Source organism: Pelophylax lessonae (assembly GCF_965119305.1).
Source record: "Pelophylax lessonae genome assembly, chromosome: 3".
NCBI lineage: Eukaryota > Metazoa > Chordata > Amphibia > Anura > Ranidae > Pelophylax > Pelophylax lessonae.
Genome location: NC_138770.1, coordinates 538,211,455 through 538,232,471, shown reverse-complemented (window position 1 = coordinate 538,232,471; position 21,017 = coordinate 538,211,455). Strand labels below are relative to the sequence as shown.

General features: G+C 44.3%; 2 protein-coding genes across 5 annotated transcripts in view; both read right to left on the bottom strand.

Moving 5' to 3' along the window:
• The window catches only part of CEP170 (centrosomal protein 170), a 171,218-nt gene that overhangs the window by 148,515 nt on the left and 1,686 nt on the right, over nt 1-21,017 (bottom strand). The gene's annotated exons all lie outside the window — the stretch shown is intronic.
• The window catches only part of SIPA1L2 (signal induced proliferation associated 1 like 2), a 601,890-nt gene continuing 585,913 nt past the window's right edge, over nt 5,041-21,017 (bottom strand). Inside the window, exon 22 of the mRNA XM_082249126.1 lies at nt 5,041-5,053. The gene's annotated coding sequence lies outside the window, so the exon portion shown is untranslated. The remainder of the gene's footprint in view (nt 5,054-21,017) is intronic.

Genomic DNA, 21,017 nt, shown 5'->3' with positions numbered 1-21,017 from the left:
CATCAAGCCGAGGATACGGCCAAATTGTACTGAACAGTGAGAGGATCTTAAATACCAGGAGTACATTATGTGCAGAGTTCAGGGGTGCCGTGTACAGAGTGCAGAGTTCAGGGGTGCGCTGTGTACAGAGTGCAGGGTTGAGGAGTGCACTGCATATAAACTGCAGCGTTTAGGGGTGTGCTATGCACAATGTGCAGGGTTTAGCTCTCTTGGCTGTCCACATCTCACTTCCACCCCTCCTTGCCTCTGCACCATGCTCCCCCATCCCCCCAATGCACACATCCCCCCTCAAACGGTTTCCTCAGATCTCACCTACCCAGCCTGGCTCTAGTACCTCATGGCAGTGTAGGCGGCTCTGTCCCTCCCTCACTTGCAGGAAGATCACTGATTGGAATGTGTGCAACCAGACACAGATGGGGATCACAGCGCAGCTTACCACGTGATGCCCATCCCACACTTCACCTGCCATCCGAATCTTCCTTTTCCTTGCCATGAGTGCAGGGCAGGCAGGCAGGGATCTGTGAGAGTTTCCACCGCGTTTCAGCTGAAAACAAGCCCTTGGTGCGAGGGCCACATTAAATGACCTGGAGGGCCGCATTCGGCCTGCGGGCCTTGCCTTTGACACATGTGCTTTAGAGGATAGGAGAGGCTCTGGAGAAGTCCTATAGGCAAGTATGGGAGGAGCGGACAAGGGAGCTTTAGAGAAAGAAGTCTTGGGAGGAGTGAAGGGGGCAGTTTGGGTGATACAATTCACAGCAGAGTTGTTTCATGTAATCTGGCCAATTAGTGTACAGTATATCTGATACAATAGATATGCTTATAGACTAGGTAAACGAAACAGCCATCTCCACCAGCCTATTAATGGCTCTGTCTGGTCAGGATTGCTCCTATTCCCAGGAAGTTGACAGGCCAACAGCCATCAGTTCAAGTCACCTCTGACTTGCTCACCGCTCCAGTAATGGCACTTGTGAAAATGCATGTTCCATCCTCATTTTTGCTTTATTAGTGAGCCACTGACCTACAGCAAGCAAAAGCAAGTCAGGTAGGGGTGCACCGATCCAGCTTTTCTAGTCCCGATACCGATGCCTGGCTTTGCGTATCGGTCGATACTGATACCGATCAGGTATTATGGTTTTGTTATAATAATTGTGCATTCAAAATCTAAAATATTATGTAATCAAAGTCAAACTCCAAATTAAAAAGAATGAAATGTAGCCACAAGAAAAAAAAGGTTATTGCTTGAACATGCAAGTAATCAAACAGTAAACCTGTAAAAATATAAAGTTAAAATCTCGCAAACAGGAATTTAAAATGCAACATACAACTGAACATTGCAGCACTGGATCAGCCCGTGGATCTGTTAATTTTACCAATCCCAGATCCAGCTATACTGGCAGTATCAAGGCCGATATCCAATCCTAATATCAGATCGGTGCATCCCTAAAATCAGGTGTCCCCGAAGTGGCCAGTTCACATGGTAGAAAATGCATTTAATTTGTGACTGTGGAATCTCCTCCCAATATTCACTGTAATAATATATATTTTTTGTAGAAATGAGATCCGCGCTTAGGATAAATAAATAAAGGCTGCTGCTCACCCCAAGGTATGACTCAAATGAGAAATACTAGATATTAGGAAAAAAGTGAGGTAGATGGCGCTGCCGTGGGTAAACAAATATATGGTATGTATTGACAAGGACAAAGTAGGTAGGTCCAAAAGATAATGCACAAACACATATACCGGAAAAAAAGTATGATAAAGTGCAAATGCGCACTAGATGAAATGAACAGATATAAACCAATCAATAATAAATCTTGCAAAAATTGGTATAAAAATGTGCAATAGTGCAAATAAATGTGCAAAAAGTGCGAGTGCAATAGTAATAAAAATAAAGTGCAAATTGGAAGGTATATTAGTCAGTGGAAGGTGACTGACTTGAAAAACGAAGGGCGGTAAAAAAAAGGTGCAAGATCATACAAACAGTAACACCATAAGCCGCAAAGCACAAATTATATTATAAAGTGTCCAGTGAAAATAAATTGGTATTTGGAAAGAGTCACCAAGTAAGTAAGTCTCAAAGTGGAGACACTAAAAAAACGGTGACTATGATCATATATAGCATTTAAAAAATAATAAATAAGTGATCAGTACAATATAGGATATAAAGGTGTAGACTCATAAATAAAGTGAGCAAAATTAATATAAATGGTAAATTGATTAGGTGTTTAAAGTGATAGGTGAAAAAAGTCCATTTAATTTGTAGATGGTGGTCCGTTTCTGGGGGTGCATGTGAGGAACAAAGAGGTGCTCCCCTTTACAATCCAGCCCGTACCAGAATCTCCTCACCCCTACAGGGGTAAAGAGCTTTGTACCCTTACAGGGGGGGGTCAAAGGGAACCTCTCTTCAGTAGGACCCTCGGTCTCCTAGATTGGGGATACTTCTCCACAAATAACTCTCAGTGGAATCCAGGGAACATCGATAGTAGATCAGATGAAAAGGGGGGGGGATGCCGGACCATATAGAGGAAAAAGGTCTCACATAGTGAAGTACTGTTAAACTTTAAATTTATTTGAAGAAGAGGTACTCACAATTATGCAGATAAATGAAGCATAGATATAAAAATCGTGAAGCCGCAATAGAGCCGGGTTCTACAATGGGGCTTCCGGAACACCGTGTGCTTCAACAACCCGGAAATGCGTTCCAACGAGCAGCGGATGTGACGCGGTTACGCGTTTCGTCATACGACGTCATCAGAGGCGGTAACATGCACGCCATCTCCGCTGGTTTAAATAATAAATAAAGGTTACCAGGCAACCGGAATCACATCCTACTACTGTGAACTGGTTTTATCCAATCCCGCAATGAATACACGGATGGTCAGTAGTTACTAGGCAGAATTTTGGACTAAGAAAAATATAATATGGCACCTAATGGGAGACAATAAAAAAATAGATCTATATCTATATCTATATATATATATATATATATATATATATATATATATATATAAAAACAAAAACGTCATTATTGCCAGGTAAAATATCATATGAGAAGAATATGCAGGGGGGCTGAATCCAAATGCACGCCGCCACTGATTTTCCTTCAACTTCACAATTCCTTCCAACTTCGTAATTACAATTCATGCATTAAGATAAAAAGCCTTCTGTGTGCAGTATCCCCCCTCAGCCCCCCCTAATACGTACCCGAGGTCCCTCTCTGTCCAGTGATGTCCATAAGTGTCTCAGCCTTCCGAGATTCTCCTTCCTGATTGGCTAAGACACAGCAGTGGTGCCACTGGCTCCCGCTGCTGTCAATCAAAGTCAGCTGCTAGCAAATAGGGAAGAGAGGGGGTGGGGCCGGGTCGGGGCTCCGTGTCGGAATGGACACAGGGAGCTGTGACTCAGCTTGGGTGCCCCCATAGCAAGCTGCTTGCTGTGGGGGCACTGAACAGGAGGGAGGGACCAAGATCACAGAAGAGGGACCTGAGAAGAGGAGGATCTGGGCAGCTCTGTGCAAATCCACTGCACAGAGCAGGTAAGTATAACATGCTTATTATTTTTATAGAAAAAAAAGGAGACTTTACAATCACTTTACGGTGCAATCTTTTCAGGAGTGATTCCTATCTATGTTATACAACGTTATACCATTATTCATACTTGGGAGAAACCATATATTATCATAACAAGTTTAGGAAGGTATTAGTAGTCAGGTGACAACTCAGGTTTATTCTTGTTCCTTTACCAATGATGAAAACTATGAAAGCAAAAAGGGAAATCATAAAGGTCAGGCAACCGGCATCTCAAACCTTTCCCCATACAAGACTTTTGTCCAAGATTGGAATAAAACAGCCCTGTTATTATATTAAATGTAAAAAATCAAGCAACACTTGTAAATAAAGTGTGTTAAATACTTACACTTCCTGCAAACAGCAACACAGAATGCTGCCTGGTAAGCCATTGGGAATCCAACACTTCCAAGAGCCTTAATATCCCAAGTCCTCCAGAGCTATCACTGGTTCCTCCTTCTGACCTCTACCTCAATGCAGGTGTGAAAAGTGACGTGGAGGAGAGCAGGAGGACCAGTAAGATCTGCGAGGGACCCAGGAGATCAACACTCCTGGAAACATTGATTTCCCTGCAGACGTGACAAGATTTCACAGTACTGAAGTGGCGTTCGCTGACACAGACAACAGGAAAGGAATGGATTTTAACACACTTCTTTTGCAAATATTACTTGAGTAAAAATCTTTAGTATAACAGCAAGATCCTTCAGTCTTATGCCCACTTATATTCTGCCATTTGACAGCTGAGTGACAGCGGGCAGGGCTTTGTCTCCGCTTTGGAAGAAGCTGAGCTCCCATGTAGTCTGGACCATGGATCCAAAACGTTCCACAAAGCAATGTTAATTTTTACGTCAAATTTCTATTTAGTTTTAGCCACAGTCTTAGTCGTATATTAGACATCTGAATTGTTTTGGTTTTAGTTGTATTTTAGTTGGCTAAAATCAAATTTTTAGCTGAATTGTAATGCATTATTTAAACTGGTTGTAAAGGCTGAAGATGTTTTTACCTTCTATGCACAAAGGTAAAAAAACCTTCAGTGTGCAGCGCCCCCCATCCCCCCAATCCTCCCTCCGATCCAGCGATCTTCACAATAGCCTAGACTGTCCTGGGAATCTCCCTCCGCATTGGCTGAAACAAATGTGGGAGCCACTGTAAATCACAGCCAGTGAGCCAATGAGATGATCGTGGGGGGTGGGGCCGAGCCACGACTCTATGTGTCTTATGGACACAGAGCAGCGGCTCAGGAGCGAGCACACAGCGGTGCCCCCAGGCAAGCAGCCTTCTCAGCAGGCACTGCTCGAGGGGGAGGAGTGCCGCCGGGGGACCCAAAAAGAAGAGGATCGGAGCTGCTCTGTGCAAAGTATGACATGTTTGTTATTTATAAAAAAAAACAAAAAAAAAGCATTTCTCTAAATTGCCAAATTCTTTATATACTCCTGGAGTAAACATCTAATAACATATCATTTATGGTATTAAGGTCCGAACATGCACTAAAGACACAGATTTAGCTGTTCTGATATAGAACGTCTTTTAAAAAAAAAAAAAAAAAAAAAAGTTTCATAAACAAAAATATTGCTTTTTGACAAACAGAAGTGCAACTTTACAATATATTTTTTAAAAAAGGTAAACTCTATTGGCCGTAATGCCATTGCACATATTACCTGAATATATTACAAACAATAAATATTAAGAAAGATAAACAAATAAGAAAAGCCTTTTTCTTAAATTTTTTTTCTTTTAGCAGTTTAGTAGATGCCCCTTACTTATCCTTATGTGGTAGTGCAATACATGTTTAAACTTTAATGTGCTATTATTATAGGCTAGGGATAGAATTGTGTTGCCGATTTGGAAAAGGCCAGCGGAGGGCACCAAAGAGAGAGTGTGAATAAGAGTAATGTGTGGAACTGCATAGGAAAGGGAAAGGATTGATGGGAGTCTACATCTTTAAGTTGCCGATAAAGTCAGAGGGGCTTTAACAGACAGGCGAAGCTCCAAGGAAAGCGTGAAGTTCAGGCAGGGAAAAAACATCCCTCCCTCACATTTTTGTTCCATTTTTGTTCATTGACGAAAATTGAAATTCATTTTTCGCCATAGTTTTAGTCCATGGACTTCATTCTAATTTTATTTTCCTTTCGTTTTCATTACTGAAAACATTCAACTGATGAAAACTATGACGAAAATATTTTCGTCAACTAAATTAAAGTGGACTGTAAAGGTTTTTTTTTTTTCAAAATAACAAACATGTTATACTTACCTGCTCTGTGCAAGGGTTTTGCACAGAGCAGCCATGATCCTCCTTTTCTGGGGTACCCCAGCGGTGCTCCAGGCTGCCCCCACAGAGAGCCGCTTTCCATGGGGACACCCGTGGGTGCGCGCTCACGGATCCCACTGCTGCGTCCATCGACACAGAAGCAAGACTCGGCCCCATCCCCCCGCTCATATGTCACTGGATTTGATTGACAGCAGTGGGAGCCAATGGCTCCTGCTGCTATTAATCTATCCAATGAGGACCCGAGACAGTGGCTGGAGCTGCTGGGCTCGTGCTCGTCGCTGGAACGTTCGGGTTCAGGTAAAAATAAGGGGGGGGGGGTCTGGGGGACAGCTGCAGCACCAAAGGTTTTTCACCTTAATGCATAGAACACATTAGGATGAAAAAGCTTGCAACTTTACAACTCCCTTAACACTGCCACAAAGCCATGAGAACTGATCTGCACACTAGTACAGATACTTGCAGACACCACAATTTGCCTATACTTTAAGCCCCCGTTCACACTGGGGCGACGCTACTTCGCCGGGCGACCTCACAGGTCGCGGCGCGCTGGTCGCCCCGTGACCTCGGAGTGGCCGGCACGGACTTCATAACATTGAAGTCAATGCAGGTCGCTCCGGGTCGCCCCAAAGAAGCTCCGGACCCTTTTTCTAAGTCGGAGCGACTTGTGTCGCTCCTATTAGAACGGGTCAATAGCTTCTGTATGGCGGGCGACCTACGGCGACCTGTCAGGCGACCAGGTCGCCTGACAGGTCGCCCCAGTGTGAACGGGGGCTAACACAACTATTACTCTAGAAACATCCTGGGCCAGGATAGGACAGATTCACTTAGAAGTGACACTAAACTCTGCTTTAAAAAAAAATATATATATATATATTTAAGTATGTATTCTTCTTAACTCAAAAAAGTACCTTTTATTGCTCTCAGCCTCCTCCATATCTTTTTTTCTGCTATCGAACTTCCTCTTAGAGGATGACTACATTGATTCTCCATGGTCTCACTTCATAGGAACAAAGCCAACCCTCTGCTTTCTCCCAGGATGGACTAATGACTATGGGGTTTGTGGTGCACATGACCACAACGAACATGCACAGCCCATTCTAAACAATACAAGGGTTTCAGGATGCTACAAGGAAATAAATATACAAAGTAAGCAATGATTTCATGAAAAATAGATTACAAGGTCATTAGGTAGTAGATGTGTATGGATTATTTTTGGACAATAAGGATATTTAGTGTCGCTTCAAGCTAAATAAGGGGACATACATAAATCTTTCATAGATTTGCCAGCAGATTTGTAGTCATTAAAACTAACCCCGTCATCAGCCTGGGGAACTGAAAATAAGCACATGGTAAGAAAATGCATCAGCAGAAATGACCTTCAGACAAACGTGTATGTGAAAATGAACAGTACATCCAGATTTAGAGGCAGCTGAAAATATAAGCAAACCAAGTCAAAGCTGAGCTTGTGCCACACCTAGAGCTGCACGATTCTGGATAATATGAGAATCACAATTTTTTTGCTTAGAATAAAGATGATGATTCTCATGATTTTCGGTGTAACGTCATCTTTTACATTATACAAAAAAATTGGGCTAACTTTACTGTTTCGTTTTTTAATTTGTATTAAATATGTATTAAAGTGTATTTTTTCCCAAAAAAACTGCGTTTGAAAGACTTCTGCCCAAATACAGTGTGACATAAAATATTGCAACAATCGTCATTTTATTCTCTAGGGTCTCTGCTAAAAAAAAATATATATATATATATATATATATATATATATAATGTTTGGCGGTTCTGGTCTGATTTTAACTTGTAAGCAACAAGTGTCAGAAAAAGGCTTAGTCTTTAAGGCCCCTGTCACACTAGAGCGACTTGTCACGCGATTTTGGACCGCAAAATCGCATGACAAGTCGTTTTCCATTATTTTTAATGAGCCCCATTCATATCTGTGCGTTTTGAAGTCACACCGACTTCAAAGTAGTTCCTGCACTACTTTGGCACGATTTTAATGCGTTTTGAGGTTTATAGCCATAGCCATTCGATTCCCCTATAGAGGACAGCGGGGAATCTGACAGCTCCGTCTCCACACACATAGCGGAGACGGAGCTGTCAACTGTCTGCTCAGCGGGGATCGGCGGATCAATCCCCGCTGAGAAAAATGGAGTCCGTCGGCGGAACGGACATGTGTGAAAGGGCATGTGTGAAAATTTGTCAGAGCCCCGTTCACACTGGGGCGACCTGGTCGCCTGACAGGTCGCCTCGCATAGAGAAGCTTTGGACCCGTTCTAATAGGAGCGACACAAGTCGCTCCGACTTAGAAAAAGGGTCCGGAGCTTCTTTGGGGCGACCCGGAGCGACCTGCATAGACTTCAATGTTATGAAGTCCGCGCCGGCCGCTCCGAGGTCGCGGTGCGAGCAGTGCGCCGCGACCTGTGAGGTCGCCCTGGGAAGTAGCGTCGCCCCAGTGTGAACGGGGCCAGAGGCTCTTTTATTTATTTCTTTTTTTGACAGCTGTGAGTGAGCATAGAACAGCTTTGCATGAATCGAGGACATGCCGTTAAGTTTATGAGGGGGGGGTGAATCGAGATTGCGATTTTTTTTAATCGTGCATCTCTACCCACACCCCTGCTTCCTTAAGTGGGGTACACACTAGTAGAAAATCTGCCGAAAATTCCCGCCCGATGTGAAATCGTACGATTTTCGCCTAGTGTGTACACAACTTTCAGCAGCCGATGCCGACATTTTCAACGAAAAAAAAAACGGAGGGACAAACACCAAAATCTTTTTTGTCTGTCCCCAGACAACCGATTTTCGTTTAATGTGTATGCAGCACATCTGTGAAAAATCGGATACGAAAGACCGCGCATTATCTGAAGTTGCTGACAACCCGGAAGTCTAGGAACAAATGTGCCAAAAAAAAAAGAAAAATCAGACGAGAAATTTCGTGAACATTTATGCACTGTCGACTAAAAACGGTTATGAACGCTGAGAAGACAGAGAAAAATCGGAGGATATTTCGTCCGATTTTCGTCAAGTGTGTACGGCCCTTTAGGCTACATTCCCCCAGGCGCTTACTAAACCTGAGAACACCAGCGGTAGATGGTTGTGGCCACAATGACAGGCTGTGCGCAGGCACAGATATTTGTGACTGCACCAGGTAATAACTGGCTGTGCAAACAGTCATAAATAAACTATATTGTCAAAAGTATTGGGACATCTGCCTTTACACGCACATGAACTTTATTAGCATCCCAGTCTAAGTCTGTAGGGTTCAATATTAAGATGGCCCACCCTTTGCAGCTATAACAGCTTCAACTCTTCTGGGAAGGCTGTCCACAAGGTTTAGGAGTGTGTCTATGGGAATGTTTGACCATTCTTCCAGAAGTGCCTTTGTGAGGTCTGGCACTGATGTGGACAAGAAGGCCTGGCTTGCAGTCTCTACTCTAGTTCATCCCAAAGATGTTCTATCAGGTTGAGGTTAAAGCGGAGTTCCACCCAAAAGTGGAACTTCTGCTTTAGGGAGTCCTGACCCCCTGACATGCCACATTTGGCATGTCATTTGTTTGGGGGGGGGTACCTAGTTTTGACAGGTACCCGCTCCCACTTCCGTTTGGAGCGCCGCGGCGCCCTGAACGGAAGTTCTCCTCTCCCCCTCCCTCCCTGCAATCTTCTGGGACACGTCAGAGGTCCCAGAAGATTGCCGGCCAATCACGGCGCGCAGCGCGACTCGCGCATGCGCAGTGGGTACCCGGCTGTGAAGCCGCAAACTGTAACAGCCGGGTGCCCACAGCAGTGATGCCGGTGCCGAGGGAGAGGATCGAGGCTTCGGGCGGCCGCATTGCTGGACCGTTGGACAGGTGAGTGAATGGCTGGAACTCCGCTTTAAGACTCTGTGCAGGCCAGTCAAGTTCCTCCCCCCCAAACTCGATCATCCATGTCTTTATGGACTGTGCTTTCTGCTCTGGTGCGCAGTCATGTTGCAACAGGAAGGGAAGGGGCAACTCCCCCAAAAAAAACTGTTCCCACAAAGTTGGGAGCATGAAATTGTCCAAAATGTCTTGGTATGCTGACGCCTTAAGAGTTCCCTTCACTGGAACTACGGGGCCAAGCCAAACCACTGAAAAACAACCAGTTCTTTCTGCACTCGTTTTCCGCAGAGAGCGGTCTGAAGTCCAGTCTCTGCTGTTACAGAAGTCGGCCCAGGCACCGCGTCTTCATGACCACAGAGTCAGGATCCACCAGGTGCCTGGACTGACACCCAGCTCAGCCTCTCAGTGAGCCGCTGAGAGCCCGAGCCGGCCCCTCCACAGCCCAGCGCTCCAATGAGCGAGGAGGGGGCAGAGCAGAGACCTGATGACTGACAGTCAGCAGCTTTTTGCTCGTTGAGCTGTCAGAACCGAGTGATCAGCGGTGTTTGATCGCTCGGTTCTCAGTGCAGAGGCGCCGGGGGACCGATGCTGCATCCACCTAGGTAAGTATAATTAGGGAAAAAAACAGAATCCCATACATCTCCTTTAACACTAAACTGATGACCTATAGGGGGCTTTTAAAGTGGAACTTCACTCTCTCAATCAATGTGGACTAATTTTAATCCTTATGCTACAAGCATTAGTAAATAGGAAAGTTTATCTTATTTACTTGTTTTAAACTTTTTTTTTACATTTCTTTAGTTACTTTCTTTTTTCCATGCCGCAAATGATATCATGCATCCCAGGAGTGTTTAGGAGAGGAGGGAAGGATCTCAGCTCAGCCTATGCCTGAGCTAAGAGCAGGTGGATTCCAGGAAGTAAATGATACATAAATCATCAGCCCTTACTCAAGATGGCCATGACCAGAAATGCTAGGGGGTGTTTTTCAAAATGATTTCTCAGTAAAATAAAGCATTGAGACATGGATGGATGGGGGCGGTTGCTTTGAATAATACAAATTTATTAAATAGTATTTTTGGTTTGTGGTGCTCAGATGCAGTGCAGTTCCACTTTAAAGCGTCACCTATGGAAAATATAGGGTACTGATATGTTTAAGATTTGAGATGTTGGGTATATATTTACTCGGCACAACCTCTGTTTTTATAGTTTACCAAAAATGTCATAATTTATTGCTTTTTCAGCCCACTAAAATTTACTTTTAATGTGTTTTTTTAACCAATTTTTTTTTTTTGCGGTAACATCGTGTGACATACCCAATTGGAACTACCACTTTTTATTCTCTAGAGCAGTGGTCCTCAACTCCAGTCCTCGGGGCTCACTAACAGGCCAGATTTTAAGTATTATCTTGGGGAGATGCAGACTAGAATACTGCAATCACTGAGCAGCAAATGAGATCACCTGTGATGTAATTTAACCACTTGCCGACCGCCACACCACTATATACTGCGGCGGTCAGCCCCTCACAGGCAGAGTGACGTATCGGTACGTCACTAGCCTGGGAGGGTCTGGGGAGCGAGCGAGCGCGCGCCGCCGGCGGCGCGCTCCCGCTCCCGCGCGGTCACGGGCCCCCCCGCGCGTGTGACCGGCGGACCCGATGTCCGCTGGTCACTCGGCGATCGGGAGAGGGAGAAAGGCAGGCAGCTTGTGTAAACAAGCTGCCTGTCAGTTCTCCCTGTGTAGAAACACTTATCATACGGGTTCTACTATATAGAACCGTTGATCAGTGTAACTACACCTCAAGCCACAGCCAATCACAGTTAGAATCACGCCCCTAGGGACACACACAGCCCCTCCCTCTCAAATAAAGTTAACCCCTTCACTGCCAGTGTAATTTTACAGTAACAGTGCATATATATAGCACTGATTACTGTAGAAATGTCACTGGTAACCCCAAAAGTGTCAAAAATGTCAGTCAAGGGTCCGATCTGTCCGCCGCAATGTCGCAGTACCGCAAAAAAAAAAAAAAAATCGCAGATCGCCGCCATTACGCGTTAAAAAAAAACAACAAAAATGACAAAAATCTTTCCCTTTGTTAGTAAACGCGATAACTTTTGCGCAAACCAATCAAAATACGCTTTTTGCGATTTTTTTAACCAAACATATGTAGCATAAAACAAATTGGCCGAAAATTTTAAAAAATTTTGATTTTTACTTTTTTTTGGGGGGGAATTTCATATAAAAAAGTGTGAAAAATATTGTTATTTTTGCAAAATTGACGCTCTTTTTTTGTTTATAGCGCGTGATCAAAAAAATCGCACAGGTGATCAAATACCATCAAAAGAAAGCTCTGTTTGTGGGAAAAAAAGGACGTCAAATTTGTTTAGGTACAGCGTCGCACGACCGCGCAATTGTCCGTTAAAAGTCACACAGTGCCGAATCGCAAAATACCCCCTGGTCAGGAAGGGGGTAAAATCTTCCGGGGCTTAAGTGGTTAATTATCTTGCAAACCTGACCTGTTAGTGGGCCCCGAGGACCGGAGTTGAGGACCACTGCTCTAGAGTGTCTGCTTTCAGAAAATATATAATGTTTGGCGGTACATGTTTCGGGAACATGTTACATCTTCCACCCATAGGATTTGTTAGTTAAAAAAAAAAAAAAATGGCTCCAAACTTTAAGCTGGCTCCTAGATTCAAAGCAAATTTGTCAACCACCGACATAAGGATCTTACTGTTCCTTGAGGGCAGGGGGTGATATAGTGCGGAAAGTGCTGTGTAAATTATCAGCCTGTACTAAATTTGAAAAAAAAATAAAGAGCGTGATGACTTGTTCCAAGTAACCATGCATTGTACGGCTTGTACACCAATGTGCTAGTGTATTAGCAGGTTGGTACTTTCAAACCAAAAGCAAACCATTGTACTTTAGAAATGTGCCTTTTTTTTAAGCAGTGATAAGGTTGTGGTAAAGCCATAGCACAGATTAAGGCCCCTTTCACACTTATGCGACCTAAAAGTCGTGCAATTATACTGCGATTTTGTTGCCGAGATTTTGACTGGACTTGAAGCAATGCCTACGTCTTTGGACCTCAAAACGCATTCAAATCATCCTAAAGTAGTGCTTGAAGTCGTTGCGACTTGAAGTCGTACAGATATGAACGGTACTCATTGGAAATCATGGGGTACGACTTGTCATGCAACTTTGCAGTCCCAAATCACACTTGTATGACTCCAAAGTGGCACCGACTTTGGAATGCAACTTTTGTACAACTTTGGATGGGTGACACTTGAATATGACTTTGGCTCTTACCAGTTTTAATGGAACTGTTGCACACAAGATGCTTTGTATTAGGGCTGAACGATATTCGATGTAACATCGAATATCGTGTTGCGGGCGTGGGCGATAGTCACATCGCAGACACATTCGATATTGGGGACTCACAGTGAAGGTAGAAGAATGCAGCCCGACATCCGTCCCACATGTTAAGTCTGTCCTGCAGCTCTCCTGACTGAGCGGTGAGCAGCGCACTGTGAGCAGCGGCACAGGGAACCAATCACGCGTGCCTGCACACCTGATTGGTTCGCTGTGCCGCTACTCACGACGTGATTGGTTCGCTGTGCTGTGGGGCGGAAGTGTATTGTGGGGACTGGGAGTGTGCTTCCGGTCCGAAGGAGCTGCCTGGTGGAGAGGACTACAACTCCCAGTTTTACCCCCACTTCCCGTGTTTCCGTCAGCCCCCAGCCAGAGAGATTCCCCCTCCCTCCGGGAGAACCGACTTCACAGCCCGATCATGAGGGACAAACAGAAGAGGCGGAGGGAGCGCACGTGGGCCAAGGCTGCCAAGATGGTACCAAATACGGAGGGGAGGCGACTGTACCATGTACACCAGAGTATAAATATTGCAATATATATTGTTGGGGAAAAAATATTGCAATGTGATTTTTTTCCCAATATCGTGCAGCCCTACTTTGTATAACATTCAGATAGGACTTTCATGCAACTTCTGAGGATTAACATTGAAGTCTATGGCCCTCCAGTTGCATAAAAGTCCGACCAAAAGTAGTGCATGAACTACTTTGAAGAGGCTGTAACTTTAACCACTCCTGGACTGGATGATTTCCCCCCTTAATGACCAGGCCATTTTTTGCAATTTGGCACTGCGTTACTTAAACTGACAATTGCGCAGTCGTGTGATGCTGTACCCAAATAAAATTGATGTCCTTTTTTCCCACAAATAACGCTTTCTTTTGGTGGTATTTGATCACCACTGCGATTTTTATTTTTTGCGCTATAAACAAAAAAAAGACCGTCAATTCTGTTCTGAAAAAATATATATATTTTTTACTTTCAGCTATATAACATTCCCAATAAAAAATTAAAAATCAAATTTTTTCATAATTTTAGGCCAATTTGTATTCTACATATTTTTGGTAAAATAAATCCCAATAAGTGTATTTTGATTGATTTGCGCAAAACTTATCGCGTCTACAAACTAGGGGAAAGATTTATGTCATTTTTATTTATTTTTTTACTAGTAATAGCAGCGATCAGCGATTTTTAGCGGGACTGCGACATTGCGGCAGACAGATCGGACATCTGACATTTTTGACACTTTTGGGGGGACCAGTGACATTACTACAGTAATCAGTCCTCAAAATATGCACTGTTACTGTAATAATGACACTGGCAGTGAAGGGGTTAACACCAGGGGCAATCAAAGGGTTAAATGTATGCGTAGGGGGTGTTTTCTTCTAACTGTGAGGGTGATGGGCTTATGGAATCAACACAGGAACCTGTGTTCCTAAATAGGAGAAACACAGGATCCCCATGTTGATTGCTGACAGAACAACGGTTTGCTGTGTTTACAACAGCAGACTGCCGTACTGTCTCCACGGGGAGCGATCGAGGGTGCCCAGCGGCAATCCCGGCCACCGGCCCCCCAGATCAGCTTCCCCGCTGGCGAATGCGCACCCACGCGATCGCTCCAGCGCTGTACAGGTTATCATTGGAAAACATGGGGAACGACATATCGTGCAACTCTGATGTGCAAAGTTACATGACAAGATGCACAAGTTTGAAAGGGGCCTAAAGAGGAACTTCACCCAGCATTGTGAATATTACAAATACTGAAGCTGTTGACTTTAAAAAAAAAAAAAAAAAAAAAAAAAAAAGATACCAGTCCATGAATTCTTTTACATTGTGGCTGTCAGGCACTGCTAGCTTGAATTTGGAAGCTGGCTGTGACTTTATGACAGCTCCCAACTGCACACGTGCAAGACCTTATAGCCTCCTAAGACATGTGACAATATCTCAGGAGGCTGCAGGCAGTGGGAGGGGGAGGGGAAAAGGCCAAATCATCGTTGCCTAGACAAGGATTGAAGAAGTGGGAACCAAAAAATACAATGAAAATTCTTAGGAAATTCACGGTTTTGTTTGCTTTTAGCATAGGATTTTAGAAAAAAAATGGACTCTCTCAAATGAAAACTGTTGTTAAAAAAAAAAAATGCTGTTAAAAATTTGTATATTCAAGAAAAAAATCCATTATAATATTTTCCTTTGAATTTTATTGCCACCACAATAGTAAATGAACATTGATTTGATGCCACTTTCAGTGCATCCTGAAAGTGTTCACAGAGCTTCACTTTTTCCACATTTTGTTATGTTACGGCCTTATTCCAAAATGGATTAAATCCCTTATTTTCCTCAAATTTCCTCAAACAATACCCCATAATGACAACGTGAAAGAAATTTGTTTGAAATCTTTGCAAATTTTTTTAAAAATAAAAAAAATTACATGTACATAAGTGTAAAGAAAGAGGTGGTATCTGCGCTTAGGGATAAAAAAAAAAAAATTGAATAAGACAATAAAAAGAGGCAGCCAGCTATGCAGGTGATAAGACAAACCTAACAGTACATAAATATAATAAAAATCAGCGCCAATGAACTAAAAAGTCCCAAACATGCAACAATGGTAACAGTCCAAAGATGTAAATGGAGGTAGGTGAAAATATGAGGAATGATCCCAATCACCAGTGTCAAATCGAGGATAGGATGAGCACCCAGAATGTGATAGCCAGTAGGTACTCTTACCACATGGGATAAACCCAAAAGCTGATAAATCAAATCAGGCACAGCCAGCAGTAGATCGCCAGACCACAGGATAGGCTCCTAAGAAAGGTCGCAGGGATCCAGTACTCCTTCAAGCTGCAATTGGGGCACTATACATCCTCCGCTTACTCAATAACGTTTTACCTCCGAATAAATAGACATATCCATAGTGCAGATGGTACAGGACTAAAATTTAATGTTAAATAAAAGTTGCACTAAGCCCCCGTTCACATGCAAGCGACGCTACTTCGCACCGCGACCTCGGAGAGGCCGCCACGGACTTCATAACATTGAAGTCTATGGCGGTCACCTCCTGGTCGCCCCAAAGAAGCTCCGGACCCTTTTTCTAAGTCGGAGCGACTTGTGTCGCTCCTATTAGAACGGGTCCACAGCTTCCCTATGGGAGGCGACCTACAGTGACCTGTGAGGCGACCAGGTCGCCTCACAGGTCGCCTTAGTGTGAACGGGGGCTTACAAATTCAACAAAAGTATAACAGCATAACAAAATCAAGAGGCACCTCTGATGATGTCATTTCTTGTGACGACACGCGTAAGGCGGAAGTGGTGATTGGACGCCCGAAGCACGCTCCATGCCGCGGCTTTTGATTCTGTTATGCTGTTATACTTTCGTTGAATTTGTAAGTGCAACTTTTATTTAACATTAAATTTTAGTCCTGTACCAAACTGCAGCCCCTGGACAAACTGGGCAAAGGCAGGGGGGAGCTGCTCCCCCTCCAGATCACGGCGTAAAAGCTTGGCCCACTCAGAGTTTGCGACACCAGGGCAATAGTAAAAACTGGCCTAAGTGCCAAACCAGCCACAGTGTACATATGGCTGGCCACAGCCTCCGCTTTTCTGTCAGCTGGGTCCTTAAAGGCCAGGGACTCCTCAACCGGAATCATGGTTGCTTTGTTTAGCTCAGAAACCAAAGAGTCCACCACAGGTGGGACAGTCCACTTTTTAACCACTTGCCGACCGCCGCACGACTATCTACGTCGGCGGTCAGCCCCTCACAGGCAAACTAACGTAGGGCTACGTTGCTTGCTTGTGAGGGTCTAGGGAGCGAGCGCGCGCCCCCCGGGGCGCGCTCCCGCGTGGTCACGGACCCCCCCGCGCGTGTGACCAGCGGACCCGATGTCCGCCGGTCACTCGGCGATCGGCGGGGGAGAGGGAGAATGTCAGGCAGCTTGTGTAAACAAACTGCCTGTCATTCTCCTCGCTGCAAAGACACTGATAAAACGGATCTGTTATGTAGATCCGTTGATCAGTGTCCTTACAGCTAGAGCCACAGCCAATCACAGTAGAAACCACGCCCCTAGGGACACACACAGCCCCTCCCTTCCAAATAAAGTTAACCCCTTCACTACCAGTGTATTTTTACAGTAACATTGCATATGTATAGCACTGATTACTGTAGAAATGTCACTGGTAACCCCAAAAGTGTCAAAAATGTCAGTCAAGGGTCCGATCTGTCCGCCGCAATGTCGCAGTACCGCAAAAAAAATCGCAGATCGCCGCCATTACGCGTTAAAAAAAAAAACAACAAAAATGACAAAAATCTTTCCCTTTGTTAGTAAACGCGATAACTTTTGCGCAAACCAATCAAAATACGCTTTTTGCGATTTTTTTTACCAAACATAGGTAGCATAAAATAAATTGGCCGAAAATTTTTAAAAATTTTGATTTTTACATTTTTTTTTGGGGGAATTTCATATAAAAAAATGTGAAAAATATTGCTATTTTTTGCAAAATTGACGCTCTTTTTTTGTTTATAGCGCGTGATCAAAAAATCGCACAGGTGATCAAATACCACCAAAAGAAAGCTCTGTTTGTGGGAAAAAAAGGACGTCAAATTCGTTTAGGTACAGCGTCGCACGACCGCGAAATTGTGCTTTAAATTCACGCAGTGCCGAATCGCAAAATACCCCCTGGTCGGAATGGGGGTAAAATCTTCCGGGGCTTAAGTGGTTAAGCAGGGAGTCCTCATAAGGGTACCGCATAGCAAAACGCTTAGAGACCACAAGGGGGCGTTTTGGACAACCCCACAGTTTAGCGACAATTTTGTCAAAGTAAGCGGGAAAGGGGAACACCCTTGCCGCTCTGGAGGGCTTGTGGGTCCCAAAAGGAACAGATGCCCCGATGCGGCAACGACCGCATCCCCAATTTTTAAAGTCTCAGGTACAGTTACAATCTGTGCATCTACCAGCCCCTTTTCATGCGTGGCTACAGAAGCAGAGGAATCATCCTCACTATCTGAGAAATCAGGGTGTGTGGACACAGACCCAAGCAGGGTGACTCGCGTCCGCAGTGGCTGCATCAGATTCAGGATCTGATGAGACAGATGAGGCAGCTGAAGGCAGGGAACGCTTTTTGCTAGCCCATTTCCCCAGGACCAAATTCACCTTGGACACCAAAGACTCCAGGACTGACATCAGTGCAGTAAGGGATTGTTGGGACCCGGAGAGCCCGGCAGCCTCTGAGAGAGGATCAGGTGGGGAAAAGTGCTCCACGGACTCCATGGGTGAAATAAGGGGGACCCACAAAAAAAGGTGTAAAAACACTGGCGGTGGGGAGGGAGAGGACCCCACCAGACTCACCATGCACCGATCAGCCACCACAGTACCATGTCGCAGCTGACCTAGCGCGGAGCTGTGGCTTGTGCGCGCTCGCTGGCTAGACTGAGGTGACCACTGCATTTTAAAAAATATCCAGCCCGCTGCCCAGTCCAGCAGCTGATTGCAGATTCTCACAGGAAAAATAGAAGAATCCATTAAAAAGGAAAAAAATTGCCAGGACCGAAGACCCCAGAAAGGAACTTGGTCCTTACTCCTGACTAGGAAGGAAAAAGTGCATATAGCTGAGAGTGGGAGTATACCCCCTGGGACTGCCCATAGGCGTAGTCAAGATTCTTTTCTGCCTAGTGTCCTACTCCTGTAGGGGGCAGTATAACCCAATAGTTATTAAGATCAGGAGCTGTGTCCGTCAATGAATGATAGAGAAAAAAGGTATTTGAAATGCTGAGAAAACATTTTTTTCAACCAATGACCATACAGGAAGCGATGACGAATGCAGGGGGGAGAGGGTGTACTTGTGAAAGCCTGGAACACCCCTTTAAAGGGGTTGTAAAGTCAGAAGGTTTTTTTTTTTTTTATCTTACTGCATTCTATGCATTAAGATAAAAAGCCTTCTATGTGAAGCAGCCCCCCTCACCCCCCTTAATACTTACCTGAGCCCCCTCTCTATCCAGCGATGTCCATGAGCGCCTCAGCCGCCTGGGACTCTCTCTCCTGATTGGCTGAGACACAGCAGCGGACTGGCTCCGCTGCTGTCAATCAGCCGCGATTCTGCCTGTGATTCCGAACCATTGCAAAACGTGGGGCAACCTAGTGATTCCCACGACTTGCAATGGCACCCCAAACGTGGCGTGATTTTGCCACAACTGTCGCCTGACGAATCGCGGTAAAATTGCACAAACAGAATCGTGGGACAAGAAGTACAAACCCAATTCCAAAAAAGTTGGGACACTGTACAATTTGTGAGTAAAAAAGGAATGAACTAATTTACAAATCTCATAAACTTATATTTTATTCACAATATGATATAGATAACATATCAAATGTTGAAAGAGAGACATTTTGAAATGTCATGCCAAATATTGGCTCATTTTGGTTTTTATGAGAGCTACACATTCCAAAAAGTTGGGACAGGTAGCAATAAGAGGCTGGAAAAGTTAAATGTAAATATAAGGAACAGCTGGAGGACCAATTTACAACTTATTAGGTCAGTTGGCAACATGGTTGGGTATAAAAAGAGCCTCTCAGAGTGGCAGTGTCTCTCAGAAGTCAAGATGGGCAGAGGATCACCAATTCCCCAATGCTGCGCCGAAAAATAGTGGAGCAATATCAGAAAGGAGTTTCTCAGAGGAAAATTGCAAAGAGTTTGGAGTTATCATCATCTACAGTGCATAATATCATCCAAAGATTCAGAGAATCTGGAACAATCTCTGTGTGTAAGGGTCAAGGCTGGAAAACCATACTGGATGCCCGTGATCTTCGGGCCCTTAGACAGCACTGCATCACATACAGGAATGCTACTGTAATGGAAATCACAACATGGGCTCAGGAATACTTCCAGAAAACATTGTCGGTGAACACAATCCACCGTGCCATTCGCCGTTGCCATCTAAATCTCGATAGGTCAAAAAAAAAGCCATATCTAAACATGATTCAGAAGCGCAGGCGTATTCTCAGGGCCAAGGCTCATGTAAAATGGACTGTGGCAAAGTTGAAAACTGTTCTGTGGTCAGAAGAATCAAAATTTGAAGTTCTTTTTGGAAAACTGGGACGCCATGTCATCCAGACTAAAGAGGACAAGGACAACCCAAGTTGTTATCAGCGCTAAGTTAAGAAACCTGCGTCTCTGATGATATGGGGTTGCATGACTGCGTGTGGCATGGGCAGCTTACACATCTGGAAATGCACCATCAATGCTGAAAGGTATATCCAAGTTCTAGAACAACATATGCTCCCATCCAGAGGTAGTCTCTTTCAGGGAAGACCTTGCATTTTCCAACATGACAATGCCAGACCACATACTGCATCAATTACAACATCATGGCTGCGTAGAAGAAGGATCTGGGTACTTAAATGGCCAGCCTGCAGTCCAGATCTTTCACCCATAGAAAACATTTGGCGCATCATAAAGAGGAAGATGTGACAAAGAAGACCTAAGACAGTTGAGGAACTAGAAGCCTGTATTAGACAAGAATGGGACAACATTCCTATTCCTAAACTTGGGCAACTTGTCTCCTCAGTCCCCAGACGTTTGCAGACTGTTATAAAAAGAAGAGGGGATGCCACACAGTGGTAAACATGGCCTTGTCCCAACTTTTTTTGAGAGGTGTCGATGCCATGAAATTTAAAATCAACGTATTTTTCCCTTAAAATGATACATTTTCTCAGTTTAAACATTTGATATGTCATCTATGTTGTATTCTGAATAAAATATTGAAATTTGGAACTTCCACATCATTGCATTCTGTTTTTATTCACAATTTGTACAGTGTCCCAACTTTTTTGGAATCGGGTTTGTACAAGAACTTCTTTTGGGCGCCAGGCGTCCCGCGATTTTGTTTGTGCGATTTTACTGCGATTCCTCAGGCGACAATCGCGGTTTGGGGTGGCATTGCAAGTCACGGGAATTGCTTGG